The sequence below is a fragment of the Mus caroli genome, chromosome 18 (genome assembly GCF_900094665.2).
Source record: "Mus caroli chromosome 18, CAROLI_EIJ_v1.1, whole genome shotgun sequence".
NCBI lineage: Eukaryota > Metazoa > Chordata > Mammalia > Rodentia > Muridae > Mus > Mus caroli.
The window spans coordinates 21,202,877-21,215,352 of NC_034587.1; the positions used below are offsets into that span (position 1 = coordinate 21,202,877).

The 12,476-nt window shown below is 44.4% G+C and overlaps 1 protein-coding gene across 5 annotated transcripts in view; it reads left to right on the forward strand.

Annotated features, from left to right (window-relative positions):
• The first annotated feature begins 5,769 nt into the window (after positions 1 to 5,769).
• The window catches only part of Galnt1 (polypeptide N-acetylgalactosaminyltransferase 1), an 81,124-nt gene continuing 74,417 nt past the window's right edge, over positions 5,770 to 12,476 (forward strand). Inside the window, exon 1 of one of the 5 annotated variants that reach the window (XM_029471857.1) lies at positions 5,770 to 5,943. The gene's annotated coding sequence lies outside the window, so the exon portion shown is untranslated. Of the gene's footprint in view, positions 5,944 to 6,386; positions 6,775 to 6,970; positions 7,198 to 11,385; positions 11,426 to 12,476 lie in introns of those variants that run through there. The other 4 variants (XM_021150291.2, XM_029471856.1, XM_029471858.1 and 1 more) reach the window with 4 other exon arrangements.

Genomic DNA, 12,476 nt, shown 5'->3' on the forward strand with positions numbered 1-12,476 from the left:
CAGCTTGAGGCACACGGAAGGTGGCGCGTGAATTCAATTCTTACCTTTGATACGTGGACTTTGAGAGATGTGTGTACTGTAGCGTGGGTCACTGTGGTTCATAGTTCATTGTTCCTTCTGAAGTATTTGTATTTGTTGTGTGGCATGGTATGTACAATGTCATTCCTACCTACTGACTTTAGATTTGGACACATGAGTCATGCTGAACAATAGAATACGGAGAGGAAGCGACAATGGACAAGAACTGAACGGAGGATTTTATAGAATGTCCCTAGTTCACTCTCTGGAGCTATGGCTCTCGGTCGGGGACACTATGCTCTCTGAGCAATGGCCACTCCCTTAGGCCAAGACCCAAAGTGAGAAGGCACACAGCTATGCCTATTGAATTTTAAAATTCTATTTTCTACATGTTAACATTCTTATTAATACAGCATAACCTGAAAATGTCTGACCACAGGCATGCTCATTATTTCCCTTTGGAATGGTTGAAGTCAGAGGGAAAAAAATTAAATTTATTTTGAATACAGACCATTAAAAGTCTTCACTTCGTGTGGTCTTAAGGATTTCTATCCAAAGCTTTTCTCCTTTTCAGATGAAGTTCTAACATTCATTCAAGATTTCCTTTTCATAAGGAAAAAGGCTAAACTGAACAAAGTCAGAAATATATCTTTGTGAGGATGCACTGACAAAACAATTTCAGAGGGCCAGGCACACTAGGAGTGACATGAAAGTGTATTCACTGAAAGGAGAGAGAGAAGCACAAGCACAAACCTTCCTGAACAATTCTAATAAGCCCTCCATGCCATCTGTGCCCAGTGATTTCATAAATACTACAAGAGAACTGGACATTTTGGGATGAAAGTATCTTTTCCCAAGAAGCCAATGGATGAGCCTTTCTATTTGTCTCCTTCTCCTTCTCCTCCTCCTCCAGTGTGTTGAAAGGACACTGCTGTTCATCCATATTTTGGTTTAGGAGGGTGTTCCAAGCCGACTGGACTCTCTGGGTAAATGGTTCCTGTGCCAGGCCCTTGGTTAAATCCCATTATAGGAAGGAGAGAGAAGAAATAAATCTACAGGCTAGATTCACTTCACTAAGCTTAATGCTTCTTGTATACAACTTAATTTTCCTTCTATCTCAATGATTACTTTCTTTAAAAAATCATATTAATGATTTGTCTGACTTTATTCCATTTATTTATCGTGTGTGTGTGTAACCTGCACACACACACACACACACAGAGTCTCTCTCTCTCTCTCTCTCTCTCTCACACACACACACACACACACAGGCATAGCATGTTGTATATTTGGTCGGAAGACAACTTGCAGGGGTTGATTCTATCACATGGATCTCAAGGACTGAACTCAGACCTCAGGTTTGGTGGTGAGCCCTTTACCCTTTGAGCGACCTCACCTGAAGTTTCAGTTTCTAGGGTTCATTTTTTACCAGTGACCCCTCTTGCTTCACTTGTCACCAGACAAGATGTTCTAACCTTATCAGCACAAACCCCGATTCCCTGGTGGGCTCTTTGGCTTTCTATTTTCACTGGTTGTGCCAAGTGTCCCATACTTGCCTTGCTTCATACTTGGGTCTGTGGTCCCTAGTCAAATACCTTCTCTTCCTACTAGAAGATAGCATATTTCCTGTAGTAATAGCAATTCTCTCTCTCTCTCTCTCTCTGTGTGTGTGTTTTGCACAAAACAAGAACAGTGCACAGTTTATATTACCCAAATAAATTTAAGTATTTTCTACATATAAAAGACTAGCCCAAAGCCCTGGCTAGTACATTATTTATAACAAAAGACTCAGAAAAGGAGAGAGAGGAAGGCAATTGACTAGGGATCTTGGGACTTGAGGAAGAACCAATTGTCTGAAATCTTCTTTTTGTCTCAAAAAATCCTGAACCAGTAGTACAGGAAAAACAGATTTCTTTAGGAAAAAAAAAAATCTAAGAAATGCCTGCTTTTGCCAGCCAGAGGACCAGGAAAAGGGCAATGTAGCTACACAGACGATTTCTTTTGGACAATATCTGTCTATTCCAGGCAAACGCTGAAGAAAAAGCAAAAAAATGTAACCTCACTTCTACTAGCCCAGTCAACAGAGGCTTAATTGAGAGCCCAGATTCCCACACCTTCACCAGGCACACCCCCCTTCCTCCTGGTGGTGGTGGGGTGGTGGGAGTGTCAGAGAAGACTGGGGAGCCAGGGGTTACAGCCTGGGTAGAGACAGAGTAGGTGGTACAAAACTACAAAACCACGACCCAACTATTTGCAATTGCTTTTCTAAGTAAAACAGACACTCTCCAAAGGTTGCATACTGTCTGTTTTCATTCATGTACATTCTTAGAATGACAAAATGATACTTAGAGAACAGATTAGCAGCTGCCAGGGACTGCAGATAGTAGAGGGGGGTGTCGAAAAAAGGCTATCCCAAGGGAGATCTTGTGGTGATTAAATAGTTCTGTGTCTTGATTCTGGGGGAAGTCACAGGAATCCATATGCAGTAAAATGACAGAGGCACACACACACACACACACACACACACACACACACACACACACCCTATATTAGCCTGCTCGTTATGCTGTTAACAGTTATACCAGATGTAGTGGAGCTAGGTAAGGACAGAACATAACCCTAATTTCAGCTTACACAAGTTTAGGGCTACGGGGCCATTGATTGTCAAAAAAAAAAAACTAGTGAATTTTAAAAAAATCAAATGATACTATGTGAGTGTTTTGTTCCATTTTATGTACTTTGGTCATTTGGCTTTGCAGGTAGTCTAATTATTTCCCCTTAAGCCCTTCTGTTTCTCATATTGGGTCTTGATAACTTGCTAGTCTGGCCTTAAATTTGCTACCCTCCTGCCTTAGCCTGGAGTAGCTGGGCTTAAAGACATGTAACAGCATGACCAATTGCAGGCCCCTTTCACTCATCCTGTGTCATTCCTCCCAACCTACTGGTGCTTGATACACAGTCTGTATAAACAGTTACTCCTCCCTTTCTTCCTATCTCTCTGGTCAAACTGGGGCAGATTACTTTGCAGCAGGCAGCATCCTTGTAAGTTTTCTAGTTTGGCTGATAAAATGCCCGATAAAGGTAATTTAAAGCAGGTTTACTAAGGGAGGGTGGGCTTATTTTTGGTTTACACTGAGATAGGTCAGTCTTCGTGGTGGATAGGCATGGTTGTAGGAGGTGTGAGGAAGCGGGCCACACTGCCTCCATCCCAGGAAGTAGAGAGATGAACATTGATATTCCATTCCTCCTGTTTATTCATCTGAGACCTCAGCGTTTGGAACAGGGCTACGCAAAGTCAAGGTGTGTCTTGTCAATCCTCCCCGGAGAGACTCCCACAGACCCAGAGGGGTGTCTGTTTTCTAGGAGATTCTGAATCCTGTCGAGAGATTAATCACCCCATTCCCACATCTCCACAGGACACACCATAGGAGCCATCTTCTTGCTTTTTGGCTAGTTGAGACCAAATGACTAGGACTAATTTACAGTGGTAGAAATCACAGAGATTCATTTAAAACTCCATCAGACTAAGAAAACAAAACCGGACCTGTATTGTTATCCAGCCCAAAGGCAGTCCTTCTCCCGAGGCTCACTGCAGTGTGATGAGAAATCTGAGCTCTGGGGCCCAGTTTAAACAGGAATTAACAACACAGGAGAACACTGGCAAAAAATCATGTGAATTATTCCTGACTTTGGATTCCCTGCCTGTTATTTCAGATAACCTGATAGTCATCTTTTCACCTACTCCTTGATAAAATTTGACTGTGGAGAAACATCTAGTTCCTTCCTGCCCTTAAATATACCCTTTTGTCCTCTGCTCAAAGGATACAGTCAAGGCACATTGTCGAGTGACTGGTAGTGGTGGATACTGAGTGTCAAGGGCGTAAATGGACCTGGTTAGACAATACGTGGAGGAGAAGTTCCTTTTACTATTGCACAATGCAAACAGCACAGGTTTGTTTTTTTGTTTTTTGACTTCAGGACTTTTAAAATTGTAAACAATTTTGGTAAAGAGATACAAAGGGATTGTTACTTTAGGCTTTTAGGGAATACAGGAAATCTTGAAACCTTGTTTTATTGAGGCAATTTGACAGGTGAACACTTGCTTATCTCCCTTGCACATTCAGTTCTTTTGAGTTCATTCACAGCCGTGTTCAGTGATCTCATTCAGTCTTAGAAAATGTCTAAAACTTCAAAAGGATCTGCAGTTTGTGGTCATTCCCCACACTGGGGTCCTAGCCCAAGCCGTAAGCAACGGCTCATCACTAACTGTGACTTTCCCAGATACTGACGTTGAGTCACGTGTTCTTTTGCATTGGTCTCATTCACTTAGCTTGTTGGCATTGCTTTGACACAGGATCTCCTCCGGCCCACATTGAGCTCAAACTAGCTACATAACCAGGTTGGTCTAAACTTCCTGCCCGGCATTACCCTACTGTTGGTATTATAGAAATGAACCTTTATGCCTAATTTTGGCTTCCTGCTTGATGTACCTCAGGGTAGATGTTTTTATGAGCACTTTGCTCCTCTTCATGTACATTTTGTTGATCCTTTCTGAAACTCTTGGACACCTGGATAACAACTGTCCTTTTTGGCCTTTATAAATAATGACATTGTGAATATTTATGAACAAGTTACAAGAACCACTTTTCGATTTTCTAAGGGAAGTATCTCTAAGTGGGATTGCAGGGTCCTGTGTATAACTTTCGAAGAGCCCAGCAAACTCTTCCAGAGTGGCTCCACTGTTTTATAGTTCCGTAATACATGAACGTTGTAATTTGTCCTCCTCCTCACCAACCATTCTTGTCTGGGTTTGTATTTCTTTAATTGCAGCCATTGTGGTGGGTGTGAAGCGTTTTCCCACTGTGGTTTTAATTTGCATTTCCCTAAGTGACTAATGATGCTAAGCATTACTAGTAATCATCTAAATATTTTCTTATAAAATGTTATTCTTTCATTCGCTTGTAAATGAATTATTAGCCTTCTTTACTGATTTCGGGGAACGATTTAACATAATCCGAATACAAACCCTATATAAAATACATGGCTTGCAAATCTATCCTTACAGGCTAGAGTCTCCTTTTTCGATACATTATTCTTTTAAAGTCCGCATTTTATTCAAAATACAGTTTCCTTGTGGATGAATTAACAGGTCAATTGACTTGGTTTCAAAATATTATATTAGTATTTTAAAAAATGACCCCTTAGGTCATGCAGGCACTGTTGTGGACTGCTTTCCAACAGAGTACTCGGAACATGTAGATAAGTAAAAGAAGATAGTAAAAGCGTAGAGGTGATTTTTCATGTCATTTTCTGGAGGAGACTGACCCTAACTCAAGGAAGGCCCTGCACAAGGTTCCACTTGCAGTCTATTGACCACGTAGATCTAAAAGATGAAGATGGAGTCATTAACGCCTGTAAGAGACTTCGTCGTGTAGTTGCAGCTGCAGCCTCGTGGCTGGCAAAGCAGTAAGATACACGCTTCTCAATGAGCTACTGAGATGGCCAAGGCGGCTAGCTGCACCTGGGTGATGCCTGAGGCCATCTTTCTGTCCTGCACAGAGAGCAGGGCGGCCAAGCTGATTCTGAGAATGAGTAGAGAGGTCGACTTCACCAGGGAAAGGAGTGGAAGGCATGGGCTGGGGGTTGGCGGTATTTTTTTTTTTTTTTTTCTGGTCCCCGAGGTCCGGCGGCCTCTTCCGGCGGTGTGGGCCGGTGGCCTCCCCTCACCGCCCACCCTCGGTCGTGCATGCAGTCGCCAGTGCCGGGCTCGGCCGAACCACTCATCCCGCCACAGGTGGCTCCGCATCAGGCGTGGCCTTGTGCGGCGCCCCGGGCCTGAGCGCTGCGACGGCGCCTTCGTTTTCAGCCGCCCGCGACCGACTCGCCGAGGCTTTACTCGCTGCCGCCGTCTTTGTCCGCACACAGGTGGGCACCATCTCCTGCCCGAGGCCCTGGCCCGGACAACCGGACCCCGCGCCGGGGCGGGAGGGACAGGAAGCGACTGCACGGCGGAACCAAGCGCGGCGGGAGGACCAGGGGCGCAGCCGGCGGCCGCCGAGGGGCGCCCGCCGCGGGGGAGGGGTCGGGCATCCGGTGAGCGCGGCCCCGGCCTCCCCCGCGCAGCCGCACCGGCCGCCGCGGCCGAGCTCGTCCCGCGAGGACTGCGCCCGGGCGGCCTTCCGCGCGGGTGTGCGCGCCTCGCTGACTGGGGGACGCCGGGCGAGCGCCGACCGCGGCTGCATGAGGCGCGGCGGGAACTAGCGCGCCGAGCTCGCGAGGCCCCGCACGGAGGCTGGGGGTGGGGGGAGGCGGGCGCGGCGGAGGCGGAGCTCGTGCCGGGCCCGCCTGCCCGCGGGGGCGCCGCCGGCAGAGGCCGAGGAGGCGGCGCGGCGGACGGCGGCCCGAGAGGAGCGCCCGCGCTGCGGCCCGCGGGAGCGCGCCGCCACCGCCCGCGCCGGCCTGAGGAGCGCCTGCCGCCGCGCGGGCCGAGGTGAGTGCACCGCAGGCCGGCCGGCCGGTGACGCCGGAGCGGAGCGGGGCGAGGCGAGACGGAGGCCCGGGCGCGCCCGCCTTCTCGGCCCTTTGTGGCCGCGCGGCCGGGGCGCGGGGTCCGGCGGCGGGGACTCCCGGGCCGCCCGGCGCGCGGCGTCTCCCTCTGCCGGGCAGCCGCGCAGAGCTGCGAGTTGGCGTCCTAGTTTGACATTGAGTTAGAAACCGTTTTTCTTCAGAAGACGGAAGTTTGTTTTATTGACAGAGGTACATACAGCTAAACATGGCTCCTGGTTTCGGCCGGGTGGGACTTGCTGCCGCGGTACCGAGCTGACCCTAGCTGGTCTGGAGCGACGGGGGAGGGCGCCCGGGCCGGGGCCGAGCCCTGTACCTGGGAAGTAGCGGGCTGCAGGCGGTGGGAATGAATGAAGGAGCCCAGAGCACAATGCTCAGAGAGACTGACCAGGAGTCGGGATGACTTGCACCGTCACTGCCTCGTACTTAGCCTTGCAGAGGGGACCCCCTTACGCCCCCCACCACATTTATGACCTTGGCCTTCTTTCAGAGCCACTGAACCAGACTCGCTTGGCATTTCTGGTACCTGTGGGCAAAAGGCAGAACAGTCATTGTGCTCTTGAATTGTTTCTGGAGGACAGATTATGTCACCTACACCCCACTTTGTGTTTAATAGTAAGTAGTACGGGTCTTTCTGATCGTATCAAGAACTCTAGAAAGTAGGAGAGCTTGTCCTAATTTTCATAGATGACGATGAGGCCCCAAAGAAGTTAACAAAGTTTTCAGGTCACACCTAAGCTGCAGAGTTGAGATTCAGAGCTAGACTTTGGTTGTCTAAGTGCTCTTTGCTCCAAATTTGTGTCTAGACCTGTCATTGTCCATCGTGGTAGCCATTAACCATATGTGATTTATTTCAAATTAAATTTTAAAAAGTTCAGCTCTTCACTCAGTAGCCACATATCAAACATTAAAGAGCCAAACGTGTTAGAGTTGAATAGTGTTCATCTTGACCATTGATTTATCTGGTAAATGTTTACTGAGTGCTGTGTGTTCAGTGTTAAGTCTTGGGAGTACTATGGTGAATAAAAGAGATAAAGTGTACTTGCCTTTAGGGAGCTTGCGTTTGACAAAATAGCTTGAAGATCTTTCGGTGGTACGCCAGAGCCTTGTTATTTCTTTCAAATGTAGTTCATGAACTAGAAACATCTTCATGATCTGGGGAGTTTTGAAGAAATATTTCAGCCACCCATCCACATCGACTGAACTAGCGTGTGTTTAAACTTGATTCCAGGTTGTGTGTGGTTTGAAATCTGAGAAGCCTTTATTCAAAAGTCAGTGATAACTGGCTTTAGAGAATGTTCCTCTGCTTGTTTAGTACACATTTTTATTTTATTATTATTATTTAAATGTGCATGGGTATTTTGCCTGCACATTTGTCTCTCTGTCCTGTTGGTGCCAGGAGAGGGCTTCAGACCTCTTGGATTGGAGTTACAGATAGTTGTGAGCTGCCATGTGGGTGCTAGGACTAGAACTTGGGTCCTCTGGAAGAGCTGTCAGTGTTCCTCACCACCAAATCATCTCTCCAGCTCCATTTGTTTTAAGCAGCAGACTGTACAACCTTGGAACTGTTCTTCTATTTGTGCAAAGACTTAAGTGTCTGACTTCCTCGATAGAACTTAAACTTAATGAGAGCAGAGATTGTCATAGCTTTCTTTCCTAGTCAGGTGTTCGCATAGACTTTACAGTCCTTGATAAGTAGTAGATTTTCAGTAGACGTGTTTTGAGCAAATGAATGAGCATAACGAATCTATCTGTAGTTTTTCTTCTGGAAATCCTAGCTACCTGGTAGAGTTTTGCTTCTTAGCATGACTTACTGACCTTCCCTTCTTACTCTCTGTTTTTGTTTTTGTGTTGAGGCAGCGTTTCTCACTCTGGCGTAGGCTGGCCTCAGCTCACAGAAACCTTCAGACCTCACCCTTCCAAAGGCTGGGATTATAACATGAGCCAACAAGCCTGGCTTCATTATGGGGTGGGGCACTGGCTTGATACAAGGTCTCACTATGTAGCCCCTCTGCAGTGTAACTCATTGACCTCCAACTTGGTGATGATACTATTGTTTCAGCCCACCAAGTGCAGAGATCATACAGCTAGAATGTCTGCCTAGCACTTGAGGAACAGGAAGCCCTATTAATATATTTAAATTGTAATCCTGTTAGCACTGTGTGTGTGTGTGTGTGTGTTTAAAGATTTGTTTGTATTTATGTGTGTGGATGTTTTGTCTGTATGTATGTCTGTGCCCTTAGTGCATACAGTGCCTTTGGAGATGAGAAGGTGTCAGAACCCCTGGAACTAAATGAACCCTTGGATCACTCAACAATTCCAAAGGGGTTGCAACCCACAGGTTGAGAATCACTGGACTAGTGCCACAGACCACAGTACCAGGTTTTTGCTGTTGTTTGTTCATGGATAACTTCCACAGACCAGGTAGAATCATTTAATTTTTGGAGTAGACTTCCATTCTATGGAAAACAACAGACATAATATCATTGTTTTTACACTCATTTATGTACTACATATACTTCTCATACTTGGGTAAAATAGAAGAAAGGAATGCAGCAGCTGTATAGAATAGGACTAAGAGTAGATACTTACTGCATGCTCATTTATTCCATTCATGTTATTGGGTGGTTAATGTATGATAGACCCCAAAGTAGAGAACAGAGTAGCATAAAACAGTACAGATGAGTCCAGACTTAATGACCGTAGCTTACAGTGAGTGCTGTAGAGAGAGGATGGTGGAGAGATTGGGTGGTCTAGGGATAAGTAGCTGGAGGGGAATGATTGCTTTTGGTCCCTAGGTTAGTAGGGAAGGCTTCTGGGTATCCTCCCCAATTACTTCTAGGCTGGCTTATCCTATCTTTGTTATCTCACAAGTACATGGACCTGTCTCTAAAGGTATCCTGCTTATTTCTGGCTTTATATATGATTTCTTTCCAGGATTACCCTCTTTAAAGTGCTGCTGCTTGTATTGGATCTCATGCCTGACCTGTATGAAGCCCTTCAGTGTTGATCTATGCTGTGCCTATCTGTACTTAAGTGTTTGGTGCTTGAGGGTAGCATAGCATTTGATATTTGTGTCTGTGTACTTTATGTCCAGGAGGAAGGATTGGTCAAAGGCTGAGTAAAGCATGCCCCCCCCCTTTAAATTAAACTTTCTTTTACATTTTAGTTTATTATTTTATGTGTTGGGTGTTTTGCCTTCATGTAAGTCTTTACTTGGGTGCCCAGTGCCCACAGAGACCAGAAGGCATGGATTCCCTGGGCCTGGAGTTACAAATAGTCATGAGATGTCATGTGGATGCTAAGAAACAAACATAGGGCCTCTGGAGGAGCAGCCAGCACTTTTAATTGCAATGACATCTCTCCAGCCCCTTCAATTAAACTTTTTTTTGTTTTGTTTTGTTATTCCTTTGTTTTTCAAGATAAGTTTTCTCTTTGTAGCCCTGGCTGTCTTAGAACTAAGTCTGACCTCACAGAAGTCTTGCCTCATCTTCCTGAATGCTGGGTTTAAAGGCATGTTCCATCACCATCTAGCTAAATTTAACTTTTAGTGTGTGATTACTATAGGTCCACATGTAAACTAAGAAGCAATTCAGGAAGGTCCCTTGTATCCTTTATCCAATTACTCCCATTGGTATTATCTTGTAAACTATAGCACGGTGTTAAACCACGGTACACTCTGATACAGAGACATTTCAGAGAATTTCCACCTCAAAAGATTTTCTTATGTTGCTGTTTTTTAAAAAAAGGTTTATTTTTATTTTATATGTGCTTGCTACTGCATGTGTATTCATTGCTTGCAGAGACCAGAAGAGGGTATCAGATTCCCTCTAACAGGAGTAATAGATGGCACGAGCCTTCTTGTGAGTGCGGGGAACTAAACCAGGTTCCCTACTAGGGCAGCAGCTCCCTTAAAAGCTGAGTTACCTTCAGTCCTTTATATTGCTTTTAAATCATCCTTTTATCTTGCCCACACTCTTCCTTAAGCTCTGGAATCCTAATCTGTTCTCTGTTTCCATTATTTTGTCATCTCAAGAAAATGTTATAAATGGAATTGCTTGCTATAGTAAGTACCTACCTGTGAGTTGGCTGTTTGCACTAAGCATAATATTCACCTAAGCTGTTGACTGTATCAATAGTAGTTTCATTTTGTTATTGAATAGCATTTCATAGGATGAATGAATTCCTAGTCCAGTGTTGAGGATTGATAAGGAACTAACAGTGAGATCTGAAGTGTTCACATTTGGAACTGTAGAAAAGTGTACCAAATGTGGTGTCTTTTTATGATTCTTTTTTTTTTAAAGATTTATTTATTTATTATATGTAAGTACACTGTAGCTGTCTTCAGACACTCCAGAAGAGGGCATCAGATCTCATTACGGGTGGTTGTGAGCCACCATGTGGTTGCTGGGATTTGAACTCAGGACCTTTGGAAGAGCAGTCGGATGCTCTTACCCACTGAGCCATCTCTCCAGCCCGATTCTTTTAATCATTTAAAAGTTTTGAGCACCTGGTGACTTCCAGGTTTTGAAATTACAAATGAAAGCTAGTAAACGTTCACGTTCAGGTTCTTGTGTTCTGTTCTCTTTTGTTTTTCTGAAACAAGGTCTTAGGTAGATTAGGCTGGTGTGTGTGTGTGTGTGGGGTGCTATTTAGCTCTGCCTGGCCTGGACCTCCACATATCATATGTTATCATTGTGTTTGCACTACCCATCCTGATAGGTATGCAGTAGCTCACTGTTGTTTTAATGTGCTTCTTCCTAATGGCTAATGGTGTTGGGCATTTTGTTTGTTTGTTTTTAGATGGTCATTGGGATAAAACCCAGCACCTCACTTGTGATAGGTAAGAACTATACCACTGGGAAATGATTTTTGCTTATTTTCAAACTGGATTGTATTTTTTAACAACTGTGTTTTGAGAGTGTTTTACATATTCTAAGTACTAAGTCTTATCAGAAGGTGTGATTTATTTGTAGGTTGTATTTTCATTCCATATCAGATTTTTGTGAGTGGAGCAAAAGTTTTTAATTTTGTTGAAATCTGGCTTCTCTCTTTTGTGGACCATATTTTTGGTGTTAAGCCCAAGAACTCTGCAAAGATCTAGATCCTGAAGATCCTCCTGTGTGTATCTTTCTGGAAAGTGATATGCCTTATATGTGATTCATTTTGAGTTAACTTTTTGGGTAAAGCATGAGACTTAGGTCATAGCTTATTTACTACCTATGGATATTCAATTGCTTCAATACTATTTGTTGAAAATATTGCCTTTCTTCTATTGAATTGCTTTTGTGTGTGTGTGTGTGTGTGTGTGTATTTCTAAAGAAGTGTTCCATTATTTTGTGTGTCTGCACACATTACCACACAGAGTTTGGTTACTAAAACTGACCCCGGCCCCCCAGTATATTCATTTTCAAAATAATAGTTTCTCAAATTTCTTTGCTTTTTCATATAAATTGTAGAATAATTTTTATTTACAAAAACATCTTGCTGAAATTTTGATGGATTTTGATAGACTGCAGTCCGTTTGGAACAAACTGTTACACTTACTGCAGTCACTGTATGTCTGTTTAGTGAGGTCTCTGTTTCATCAGCATTGTGAGGTTTGCCAAATACTGTTATTGCATCTATGTCTTAGATTTTGTTAGGTATTTTTGTTGGATTTATGTAACTATATGTGTACTTTAGCAATGGTAAGTGCTGGAATTTTAAATGTCCCTTTTTTTTTAAAATTTTTAATATTTTTATTACATATTTTCCTCAATTACATTTCCAATGCTATCCCAAAAGTCCCCCATAGCGCCCCCCCACTTCCCTACCCACCCATTCCCATTCTTTTGGCCCTGGCATTCCCCTATATTGGGGCATATAAAGTTTGCAAGTCCAATGGGCCTCTC